The 12,804-nt window shown below is 45.6% G+C and overlaps 1 protein-coding gene across 3 annotated transcripts in view; it reads left to right on the top strand.

The window, feature by feature from the left end:
* The first annotated feature begins 123 nt into the window (after window positions 1-123).
* KDM2B (lysine demethylase 2B) overlaps window positions 124-12,804 on the top strand; it is a 153,136-nt gene continuing 140,455 nt past the window's right edge. For 2 of the 3 annotated variants that reach the window (XR_007455243.1, XM_049619356.1), the window contains exon 1: window positions 124-318. The gene's annotated coding sequence lies outside the window, so the exon portion shown is untranslated. The remainder of the gene's footprint in view (window positions 319-12,804) is intronic. The other variant, XM_049619358.1, reaches the window with a different exon arrangement.

Here is a 12,804-nt window from a genome sequence, read left to right as displayed (position 1 = left end):
CTTGGGCTCATTAGCATGGCCCCCGCCCATTCCTGACACCCCGCCCACGGGGAGGTGGGAGGTACCGGCGCAAGTCATGTGACTCGTGCCCTCCGACGGCACCGCCCACCGTCTCCGGCGCGGGCTACGAGCGTTTGCTCCTCTTTCTGGCAGCTCTCCAGGCCCTCAGGGCCGTGTCGGGCTCTCGCTGCCCGCGCCTCGCGTCTCAGCTGCTCCGATGGCCCCTCGCCCAGAGCTCGGACTCCTGGGTCGGGCCACCTGAGGTCACCTCTCGGCACCTCCTGAGGCCCGTTCCCCCTTGGAACTAAGTGGCTCAAGGTCTGTAGGAAAAAGCTGGCTGAGGTCTAGAGTTCATTCGGTCTTTACTTACTGAGCACCTACCAGGTGCCAACTTGTTTAGTCGCTCAGGGGTGAACAACATGGACAAAATCCCCTGCCTTCGTGGCGCTTATATTCTAGAGGGAAGACACACAAACACCAAGGAGTAAAATTATGATAGTTTAGAGGGTGATAAATGTATCCGGGAAAAAAAAAAAAAGAAAGGCAGGGTAAAGGGAATGAGTAGTGCCCGGGTTGCAATTTTTATTTAAGAATGCTGTGGTCGGGGAGTTTTGGTCTGTTTTGTTCAATCCGTTCACTTGACGGGTCACCAGCGTCTGATGTGTAGTAGGTTGGCTGGCACCCGATAAATATTTTTTGAATGAATGAATGCTCAAACCCATTCAGAAACTGTTTACTGAGCGCCTAGTAAGTGCGAGACTGAGGGATTCCAGGAAAATGGTAACCTTACTGGAATCATATTTTAGTGGGGACAACAGGCAATAAATTAATAAGTTTACACTTTTCTGACTTGGTCACATTTGAAATGAGACCTGAGCCAGCGATGCAAAAAGCCAGGAGCCTGTATTCAGGGGACAATAGCAAGTGCAAAGACCCTGAAGTGGAGGCAGAGGTGAGGTGGGGTTAGAGGTCTAGGCTCTGGGAGGACAGGGACATTTACTGTCGGGTTCACAAGTGTACCCCCGTATCTAGAATAGCACTAGGCACGTAGGTGGCGCTCAGTAAGTATCTGTTGAATGAATAGATGTGGGAGAGACAGTGATGAGTGAAGCTCATAATTAGCCCAGTCAAATCACAGGCATGTGGCATTCCAGGTCAGCGATGATGAAATTTAACTATTGTCACCACTAGAGGGCGCTCCTCCACACCCCCCACATTATGGGATAAACCTTAAGGCCCCTTCCTCCCCAAAGTCTCTGGGATTCCTCAGAGGCCTTTCTGGGCGTTTTCTTGAAGACTAGGCAAGTTGGAATTTGAAATCTCACCTCACTGGGCTTGTTTCTTTGACGGCTTTTGTACTTGTTACTCCTTCTGCTTACCATCTGTGTTCGAATGCCACCTCCCAAGACAGACCCTTCCTTTCTGTCTAAAGTAGCCCCTATCTCATATTCCATCATCTCACCCTACTTTATTTCTTTTGGAATTCTGATTACTACAGTATCTGAAATCACCTAGTTTATTTATGTATTGACCTGTTTGTCCTTGTCCCCGCCCCAGCCAATGAGCACCCTGAGAGCAAAGTTGGTGTCTGTTTAAGTCACTTTGTCAACACCCCAGGGACTCTCACGGGATTAGGTGCACAGGAAACTCCTATTTGAAGCATGTTTAATGAATAAGATGTGCTTGGGTCTGAAGAATCCTTGCTCAGACAGAATTGGGTACACACAACATTTGGAAGCTGGTGGGGCCTGAGGGAGGCCACGTCTGAAAGGGGAAGAGGCTGGAAGCTGGAAGGCGAGATTTGCTGATTTAGAAGGAACAATGGGATCTGGGAGTGGCAGTTTAGCAGGGGGCTTTGGAGTTGGGACGAGGCCACGTTTCCTTCCTCCAACTCCTCCATCATGCCCCTCCCCCCCTCCTAATTCTCTGCAGTTTGAATCCTACCACATGCACAGAGCAGAAAAAATAAAAATATTATCCAGACTTGGAGGGGAGGCATCTGGGCAATCCCTGCTTCCGGCCCTAGGTCCTATAGCCCTGAAGGGCCTGTGGTTAGTAACTTTTCCCCACCAGCCGGGACCTGAGATGCACCAACTCCATCCCAGACTAACCATTGGAGAATCCTGTTTGAAACCCAAGCTGCCCAGCCCGGCGGTGCTTCCAAACTCCACGCGTAGCTCCCCCTAGTGGCCAGGGACGTGTGCTCTCAGCCTTTGGGAGTTTATATCCAAAAAAAATCCAAATAGAATTTTTTCAGTCAACTCTGTGCGTGAGCCTATAGAGATCCAACTGAAAATGTTGCTGCACCCTGCCGCTGTGGCTGTGGGCACAGCCCAGGGCTGACCAAAGATGGCCCGAGCTGCCCTTGGAGATCGGGTAGCAAGCTCCTGGTAAGATGGAGTGAAAAAAAGCTCATGCTTAAGTAGTGCTTACTAATGACAGGTGCTATTTTAAACCCTTTATTATTAAGTAATTTATATATTGTAAATAAGTACATAATATACAAATATAACACGTATGATTTAATATATAATATTACATATAATTGATATATTTTATTAAAGTTGTTATATACTCATTATATATTTAAGTTTTTTATTTTATTTTTTAAGATTCCTTAAACATTTATTTACTTTTTAAATTTAATTTTTTTTGGTAATGTTTATTTATTTTTGAGAGAGAGAGAGATAGAACATGAGCTGCGGAGGGGCAGAGAGAGAGGGAATCACAGAATCTGAAGCAGGCTATAGGCTGTCAGCACAGACCCTGACACGGGGATCAAATACACAGACTGTGAAATACTGACCTGAGCCAAAATCCAGTGCTTAACTGGTGGAGTCACCTAGGCACCCCTATTTTATTTTTTTTTAATATTTTTTATTTTTAATTTGAGAGAAAGAGATTGAGAGCAGGGGAGAGGGACAGAGGGAGAGATAGAGAATCTCAAGCAGGCTCCATGCTCAGCGTGGAACCCAATGTGGGGCTACATCCCATGACCCTGGGATCATGACCTGAGCCGAAATCAAGAGTCCAACGCTTAACCAACTGAGCCACCCAAGGTGCTCCTAAATATTGTTTTAAGTAGGCTCCATGGCCATCATGGGGATTGAACTCATGACCCTGAGATTAAGAGTCATATGCTCTACTGACTGAGCCAGCCAGGCGCCCCTTAAAATTTTATTTTTAAGTAATCTCTATACTCAACATGGGCCTAAACCCACAACCCAAGATCAAGAGTTGCATGCTCCACAGACTGAATCAGCCAGGGCCCCCCATATTATAGGTTATATTAAATACGTGAAATGATTTCATTGTTTATTATTTTATTATATTGAATATATTGTATTCAACTCAAGAGTTTTTTACAACTCATGCTATTAATATCACCATTTTCCAGATGGAAAATCAGAAAACTAATGAGTATAGTAAGTACTACAGGACATTAAACCTTAGAGTGGGACTCTAGGATCTGGGGCTTCACCACCATCAAACTCACACCTGCCTGCATCTCCAGAGGTATTTTGTTAACGTGTAAGTTACTAAAAACCACCCAAGCAGTTTAGTTTTAGCTTGTTCTTAAGGCAAAGTTTGAGAACCACTGAACTAGATGGGCTTTAGTTTTTTTTTTTTTTTTTTTTTTTTATTTTTGGGACAGAGAGAGACAGAGCATGAACGGGGGAGGGGCAGAGAGAGAGGGAGACACAGAATCGGAAATAGGCTCCAGGCTCCGAGCCATCAGCCCAGAGCCTGACGCGGGGCTCGAACTCACGGACCGCGAGATCGTGACCTGGCTGAAGCCGGACGCTTAACCGACTGCGCCACCCAGGCGCCCCAAGATGGGCTTTAGTTTTTAAGTACTTTCAGTCTTTTACAATGGTTGGGGTTGGCTGTTCCCTTGTCTACTCAGTTGCAATGTGACCTTGGGCAAATTACTTAACTTCTCTGAGCCTCCAGTCCTCTTAGCAAAAATGGAGGTATTAGAAATATCTATTCATGGACCCTGAGTGTGGACACCTAGTCACCTCTCTCAGGCAGATTAATAGGAGAGGTATATTTGATGCCCAGCTGAAGAGGAACCTTCTTGCCACTTCCTGTTCAATAAAAGCTCAAAGAATTTTCCACTTTTAAAAAGAGAGTACTTTGGGGCGCCTGGGGTGGCTCATTCAGTTGAGCTTCCGACTTTGGCTCAGGTCATGATCTCACTGTTTGTGGGTTCAAGGCCTGCATCGGGCTCACTGCTGTCAGGGAGGAGCCCGTTTTGGATCCTCTGTCCCCTCTCTCTCTGCCCCTCCCCTGCTCTTGCTCTCTTTCTCAGAAATAAATAAAACATTTAAATAAATAAATAAAGAGAGAGAGAGAGAGAGTACTTTGTTGGAGCCCATCGTAATCTGATCCCTTGCTTCTGTTTGCTTCCTTCTCCCATCTCTGCCTCCCCCTCTGCTCTGAGGTTTAAAACCCCTAAATTAGGAGTGCCTAACTGGCTCAGTCTGAAGAACCTATGACTCAAGAGTCATCTAGGTGTCATGAGTTTGAGCCTTGTGTTGGGTATACAGATTACTAAAAATAAATAAATGTTTAAAAAACACCCTAAATTAATAATCATAAAAACAACCACCATTTCTTGAACTCATGCCTCTACAGAACAGGGCTTGTATACCTCTGGTAATAGGAAGCTCACTCCTTCCAGAAGCCATGCATCCGTAATGGTTATTTTTAACAGTTCGCAAGTTTTCCTTGTATGGAATTGGTATAGGCCTCCCTGTGACTCCCACTGTGTGCCACACAGAATGTGTGAAATCCCTCTGCTGCCCAGCCCTGATGCCAACTCCACAAGACATCTGGAAGGCAGCTTTAGTGAATGATCCAGAAGTCTTTCAGAATGGAAGAAGTGGGTAAAGAAAGCTGGAAACAAAGTTAGGTAACTGTCAGGGGAGAGGTTGTAAAATTCAGAATTAGGATTTCTGGACTTCACTGTTGATCTCCAAATCATTCTCTGGGCCTGGAGCTCAGAGAGCATGTTGGGGAGTCCCTGCTCTTCCTCCCTGTTCTCCACTTCCTGGGCTTGTGGGGCTCACTCTTCCCCCCTGGTCAGGAGCCATTGCTGGGTCCATGTGTTTGTGCCTATGCCTTTTATGGGTAGTGTTTTTTCTGCCCTGGCTAAGAAATCATTGCCAACCCCAAGGTCATGAAGATATTCACCTGTTTTAAAACTTTAAAACATGGATTAAAAAAAAAAGATCTAGAGGTATTGTTGTATGTTTAGGCATATGATCCATCTCAAACTGATTTTTTTTTTTTAACTTTTAATTATAAGTAATCTCTATACCTACGTGGGGCTTGAATTCACAACCCTGAGATCGAGTCATATGCTCCACTGACTGAGCCAGCCAGGTCACCTTCAAACTGATTTTTGAGTGAAGTAAGGTTTCTCTGTTAAAATGTGAGGACAGTTTTGTCAAAAACCAAGTCCCTGCATATGTGAGGGTCTGTTTCTGGCCCTCCCCCCCTCTATTTCATTGCTCACTTTGTCTATCCTTTTGCCAGTATATCCTGTCTTGATTAGTCTAGCTTTATTTATTTATTTTTTAAAGACATTTGAGTCGTTTCCAGTTTTGTTTTTTTTTTGGTTTTTTTTTTTTTGCAATTATAGGCAATGTTGGTATGAATGTTTTTTTTTTTTTTAACGTTTATTTATTTTTGAGACAGAGAGAGACAGAGCATGAACGGGGGAGGGTCAGAGAGAGAGGGAGACACAGAATCTGAAACAGGCTCCAGGCTCTGAGTTGTCAGCACAGAGCCCGATGCGGGGCTCAAAGTCACGGACTGCGAGATTATGACCTGAGCCAAAGTCGGACGCTTAACTGACTGAGCCACCCAGGTGCCCCGATTAGTCTAGCTTTAAAGTAAGTCTTGGGGTACCTGAGTGGCTCAGTCGGTTAAGTGTCTGACTCTTGATTTCAGCTCAGGTCATGATCTCATAGTTTGTGGGATTGAGCCCTGTGCCAGGCTCTGTGCTGACAGCCTGGAGCCTGCTTAGGATTCTCTCTCTGCCCCTCTCCAGCTTGTTCTCTCTCTCTTTCAATAAATAAATAAACATTAAAAAAAATAAGTCTTGAAGTCGGGGCACCTGGGTGGCTTAGCTGGTTAAGCATCTGACCATTGATCACAGCTCAGGTGATGACCTCACGGTTTGTGAGTCTGAGCCCCATGTCAGGCTCTGCGCTGATGGTGTGGAACCTGCTTGGGATTCTCTGTCTCCCTCTCTCTGTCTCCCTCCTCCTCCCCCCCCCCCCCCCCCCCCCCCCTCTCTCCCCCTCTCTAAATAAATAAGTAAATGTTAAAAAAAATAAGTCTTGAAGTCAACTAAATTAAGTCTTCCAACTTTGTTCTCCTTTTTCAAAATTGGTGTGGCCACACAAGGTGCTTTATGTCTCTCTCTATATTTTGGAGTAAAATGGGATAAATGTTGTCAATGCATACATGATTTGGGACTCAATGCATCTCTTCAAGGGGCAGGGTGTCAGAGAATTAAACATCTTCCTGGATGATCTAACATCTTCACTGGCAAAACAGGACCAACTAGGCCACACTCTAGAGACTCAGCACCAGAGATCAGGGAGGACTGTATGGGCTGAATTGTGTCCTTGCAAAAGGATACCTTGTAATCCTAACTCCTAGTGCCACAGAACATGATCTTATTTGGAGATAGAATCTTTATAGAGGTAATCAAGTGAAATGAAGTCATTAGGGTAGGTCCTAATCCGATATGAGTAGTGTCCTTATAAAATGGGGAAATTAGAACACACAGAGACGTACCCAGAGGGAAGATGATTTGAAGAGACTCAGGGAGAAGATGGCCATCCACAAGTCAAGGAATGCCTGATGCTACCAGAAGCTAGCAGAGAGGCCTGGACCAGATCTTTTTATAGAGGCTTCAGAAATACACCTCGATTTACAATTTCTGGCCATCAGAGCTGTGAGACAATACATTTCTGTTGTTCTCACTCATCTTGGCTGTGGTACTTTGCTGCAGCTGTCTAGGAACTGAATATAAGTACCCCAGAGTGAGCTGAGGTGGGGTCTTCCAGTCAGCCAGGGGAGTTGAGCTCATCAGAGGGCTGCAAGTGTATTCAAGATGTCAACAGAGATTAGAAAAAGATACAGACTTCGGAGCTAGGTACACCTAGATTTGAATCCCAGCTTTGTCAGTTTGTAACTGTCACTTTGGGCAAGCAACCCAACCTCCCTGAGTCCCATCTGTCAAATGGGAATAGCAGTGGGTCTTGGCAGAAAGGTTTGTTGTGAGTGTTCCACGAAAGAACATTTGTCTGGCAATTAGCACAATGCTCAGTAAACTGTGGTTACTATTTTCCCTCTTGTGGGATATGCTGTTCTCGATGAAAGGGGATTGTCTCATTCCAAATCTAATGAATTGGGTAATCTGTGAGTATCTACTAAAGGCAGAATATCAGTGAGAATCCAATGGGAAAAACCAGACACCAGAGGAGGGGAATGGCTTTGTAGGCAGTGGGAGAGCTAGGGAAGAAGACAGACAGGGGAGGGGGAAGCAAGCGCAGATTAGCAACAGTAGGAGGGCCTTGATCACCTCTGGGGTTGAAGCCACTGGGGGAGGAGCTGGGGTTTCTGGGATGCAGGAGGGACTGGAGTCATCAGGTAGTAGCTGGACCCACAGAAGGCCTGCCTGGTGGGAGGTGGAGACACAGGAAATGTGGCTGCTGCTGGAGATACTGCCTGAGGCAGATAGAAAGGGAGAACCATCCTGGCTTCTCCCTTCCTCCCACCCACCTGGTTCCTATCACTGCCTCCCACTGGCCAATCTGGCGGAAGCCAGTCGATCTGGCAGCTTGCTGGTGTTGGCCTGCCTGTGCTACAGAGCAAAGCAGAGTGAGGGCAAAGCATGGAGTTGAAGGCAGATAGGCCCAGGCTCAGCATAAGGGAGCGGGGGTCACGTTTCAACTCCATGAGCCGGATTCCCTTTCTAGAAAATGGGGATAACGGTAGTATGGTAGTCTCTCTGCATAGAATAGTTGAGTGCGTACAGTAAGATAACACGAGTTAACAGTTTAACCCAGTTCCTGGCACACAGTAGGAAGTACTCTATAAATGTGAAGAACGATCTAGTTAGCCATTTTCTGCTCAGAGGATGGAAGGAGGGAGGAGGACAGAGGCCTGGGTATAAATTCACGGCACAGGAACGGTCTTGGTGCTGGTGATATTTTTATCTCAGACACGTGCCCATCTGTCCCCTCTCCATTCTAAGCTGGTGACTCTGTCAGTCTCCTTTTAGAAACCCTGAGTCAGGGCTGACCGCACTGAGTTCAGGGGAATTGGGAGTTTGGTCTCCATGCTCCTTCAAAAGGATTTCAAATCCTCTTGACTTTTAGCTGGTGTCTCTGCCTCCCACTGGTGCCAAAGCCTCCTGGCTTCCCCCAGCCTGGGGCTGAGCCACCTCCAGTCTCTCTCTTTGTATAATTAAGAAGAAAAATAGAACAGCCGATGTTGCCAAACATGTATTTAACGTGACACCCTGGGTTCAGGGAGTGAAAAATGAAAATGTTAAGGTTTAGAGTAAAAGTCTCCATGCTCAGCTGTCTTCTGACCCTGGGATTTCTCCTCAGCCTGACTGCCTTTAATCCTCTGCCCTGGCTTGTAAAAACCTTTCAGGCTGAAGGCATGTATTTCCCAGAGAAGTGTTCCAGCCTAATCATGCAAAAATGCCCAGCATCCCAGGAATAGCCTGTCAAGTGTGATGTGGTTCCGTGAGGCCCCGGGGAGGGTGGGGACGTTGGGGGTGGTGGTGGTGATGAGTTCTTGCTTTCCTTCACCGAGCCCTTCCCCTACAACATCCAATCCATCAGAAAACCCAGTTGACTATATCTGAGCTCTCCCATCCAGCATCATCTCTCCCATTTTATCCAGACCACCACCATTGCTCGCTCAGAAGTCTGCAGTAACCTCCCTGGTGTCTCTGCTTCTACTTTTAATCCTCCTAAAGCCATTCTGTAACAGCAAACAGAAAAATCTTTCTAAAACAAGTCTGATCCTGTTCCTTGTCCAGTTGATTAGCTTTATTATTATTATTTTAATGTTTATTTATTTTTTGAGAGAGAGGGATAGAAACCGAGCAGGGGAGGGGCAGAGAGAGAGAGGGAGAGAGAGAGAGAGAGAGAGAGAGAGAGAGAGAGAGAGAGAATCCCAAGCAGGCTCTGCACTGTCAGCATAGAGCCCAATTTGGGGCTGGAACTCACGAACTGTGAGATCACGACCTGAGCCGAAACCAGGAGTCGGGTGCTCAACCGACTGAGCCACCCAGGTGCCCTTCATTATTATTGTTTCCTTATTTTGAGAGCAATAGAAAGCATGAATGGGGGAAGGGCAGAGAGAGAGGGAGAAAGAGAGAGAGAGAATCCCAAGCAAGCTCCACACTGTCAGCGCAGAGCTGATGCAGGGCTTGAACCCATGAAACACGAGATCGTGACCTGAGCCAAAGTTGGATTCTTAACTGACTGAGCCACCCAGGTGCCCTCTTTTTTATTATTTTTTATTTTGAGTAATCTCTACACCCAACGTGGGACTCAAATTCACGACCTCAGGGTCAAGAGTCGCATGTTCCACCTTCGAAGCCAGCCAGGTGCCCTTGGTTGATTAGTTTCCTGTTGCTGCTGCAATAAGTTACCACAAATTTAGTGGCTTAAAATCATACCAATTTATTCTCTTACAGTTCTGGAGGCCAGAAGTCCAAAATGAATTACGAGAGGCTAAGATTAAGATGCTGGCAGGTCTGGTTCCTTCTGGAAGCTCTGAGGAGAAATGCATTTCTCTGCTTTTTCCAGCGTCTAGTGGAGGCCCATATTCCTTGGCTTGTGGCTCCTTCCTCCTTCTTCAAAGCACATTTATCCAATCTCTTCTGCTGCCACATCTACTGTTCTTTTTGACCCTCCTTTCTATCTCTGATAAGGACCCTTGTGTTTACATTCAGTCAATCTGGATAATCTGGGATAATCTCCCCATCTCCAGACCCTGGACTTGGTCAGATCTGCAAAGCCTCTTCTGCCATATGCAGTAATATACTCACAGGTTCAAGGAATAAGAATGTGGACATCTTTGGAGGTTCATTGTTCAGGCTACCCCACAGTGCTTAAAGCCCTCCAATGGCTTTGCATCTGAGTTAGAATAAAACCCAAGCTCCTTACCTTTAATGGGAATGCCTTCTGTGATCTAACCCATTCCTATCTGTCCCGCCCTCCCCTTGGCTCAGTTGCATAGGAACCTACTTGCTTCTCACCGTTCTTTCCACAGGCCGACTCCGTTCTTGCCTCAAAGCCTCTGCATATGCTGTTCTGTCTGCCTAAACGCTCTTTCCCCAGATCTTCATATGGCTGGCTGGCTGTTTCTTCCTTTTCAGACTTCTCCAACGTCCACTTCTCACAGAGGTCTTTCCCTGATTAATCTCTCTCACCCACTCCTCTCACCTCCCTGCAGTCCTTCACATCACTTGGGTTTACTTAATGTCACCGGGGTTTACTTACTGTTACTTTTTTTTTTTTTTTTTAATTATTAACTTATTTACTGTCTTTCTCCTCCATCAGAATGTGAGCAAATGAGAGAAAAACACTTGCTTGTTCACTGCTATATCCCCAGGGACTGGCAAACAGTAGATCCTTGATAAATGCTTGTTAAATGGATGAATGGATGGATGATGATCAGCACATCCAATCTGGTCTTTGGGCTTCCATGTCCAGGATTCAGGCTCAGGATGGAGGTAGGTCAGACAGGCAGGAGGGTGCGACATTTAACGAGTACCTCCAGTGTGCTATTCCTTCCTTCGTGCAATTCAACATTTATTGAATACCTGCTGTATGCCTGACCTTGTGCAAATTATTTATTCATGCATTGTTTATTCAATTCAAAGAGCATTTATTGAATGCCTACTGAATGCTAGGCAATGTACATTTATCAAACATTTATTGTATACCAGCTGTCTCAAATCAGTGCCTAGGTACACAGTACTATTCGGTAAATACCTGAATCAATGAATGTCCTCAAGGAGCCCCCAGTCTTCCTGCTAAAATGGCCTGTAAATAAATAACTCTAACATACAAAGATAAGGCAGTAATGTGGGTGTGTTCAGACTGCAGAGGGGCCCCTTATCAACTTGTGCTGGCAGGTACCTTTCTGAGTCTTATCTTCTTACCTGGGAACCAGCTCTTTGAAGGTCAGACAGACTCTCCTCTCATTCACTTGCATATCCATCCCCTGGGCACCCAGGAAGGACCTGGCCTGTAGCACACGCTCAGTCAGTGCCTGTTATCTGGTTACTGCTGCTTCCCCTGTGGACAGTTGTTCATTCATACACCAGGCAAGAGGGCAATAGCTGGGTCCTCGCCCTGGTGCTGCTGGCCAGGAGCCGGGAGCCTCTGACAGGCTGCCCAACCTCCGTTTGGCTTGATTTTTCCAGCAATAAATGAGGGATTAAGTCCTCCTCCTTTGGTGCAACCCCTTAACTGGACTTCTATGTAATCTATTCTTGTAAAAATTGAGGCAATGCACAGAAATTGTTAAAGACTTGGGGCACCTGGGTGGCTCAGTTGGTGAAGCTTCCCACTCTTGATTTTGGCTCAGGTCATGATCTCATGGTTCAGGAATTTAAGCCTCAAGTAGGCATCTGTGCTGACAGCGTGGAGCCTGCTTGATTCTCTCTCTCTCTCTCTCTCTCTCTCTCTCTCTCCCTCTTCCCCTCTGGGTGTGTGCTGTCTCTCAAAATAAATCAATAAACATTAAAAAAATAAAAAGAAATTGTTGAGACTCAAATATTCACTGCAGTCATCAGGTTTTGCCTGATCTGACACTTTCCTTCCTTCCTTCTTTCCCTTCTTTTTTAATTGTGGTAAAATACATACAACATAAAATTACCATTTTAACTATTTCATTTTATTTATTTATTTTTAAACGTTTATTTATTTATTTATTTTGAGAGAGAGAGAGAGTGTGTGCACGCAGGGGGAGGGACAGAGAGAGAGGGGGACAGAGGATCTGAAGTGGGCTCCACGCTGAGAGCGGCGAGCCCGAAATGGGGCTTGAACTCATGAACCGTGAGGTCATGACCTGAGCTGGAGTCCGATGCTCAACTGACTGAACCACCCCCTTTCCTTTAAGTTATCTCTACCCCCAACATGGGGCTCAATCTCATGACCCCGAGATCAAGAGTTGCGTGCTCCACTGACTGAGCCAGCCAGGTGCTCCCTTTTATTTTTAATTAATAAAAAAATTAGCTCACTTATTTGTTATCTTTTACTGGGGTCTTCTATTTAATGATCAAGTTGTTTAGAACATTTACAAAGATGACTTTAATGATATACCAATTATTTTGATAAGAAATGGCAAATACTGAGTTTGTCATAGTAAAACCGAGTCATTAAATTACTTTTTGGAGGTACTTACTGTCATGCAAAATAATGAAGACAGTGCCACTGTGGACCAGTTTAGTAATAAAGAATCATATTATGCAGTTCTAAACTTTAAAAATAGGAAATAAACATACATGTGGCTTAAAAATAGTTATATATTTGGGGCGCCTGGGTGGCTCACTTGGTTAGGCATCCGACTTCAGCTCAGGTCATGATCTCACAGTCTGTTTGAGCCCCGCGTCAGGCTCTGTGCTGACAGCTCAGAGCCTGGAGCCTGTTTCAGATTCTGTGTCTCCCTCTCTCTCTGCCCCTCCCCCGCTCATGCTCTGTTTCTCTCTGTCTCAAAAATAAATAAAAACATTTTAAAAAATAATTA

This window comes from Panthera uncia (genome assembly GCF_023721935.1).
Source record: "Panthera uncia isolate 11264 chromosome D3 unlocalized genomic scaffold, Puncia_PCG_1.0 HiC_scaffold_8, whole genome shotgun sequence".
Taxonomy (NCBI): Eukaryota; Metazoa; Chordata; class Mammalia; order Carnivora; family Felidae; genus Panthera; species Panthera uncia.
Note: the sequence above shows the minus strand (reverse complement) of the source record. Positions and strands in the feature narration are given on the sequence as shown.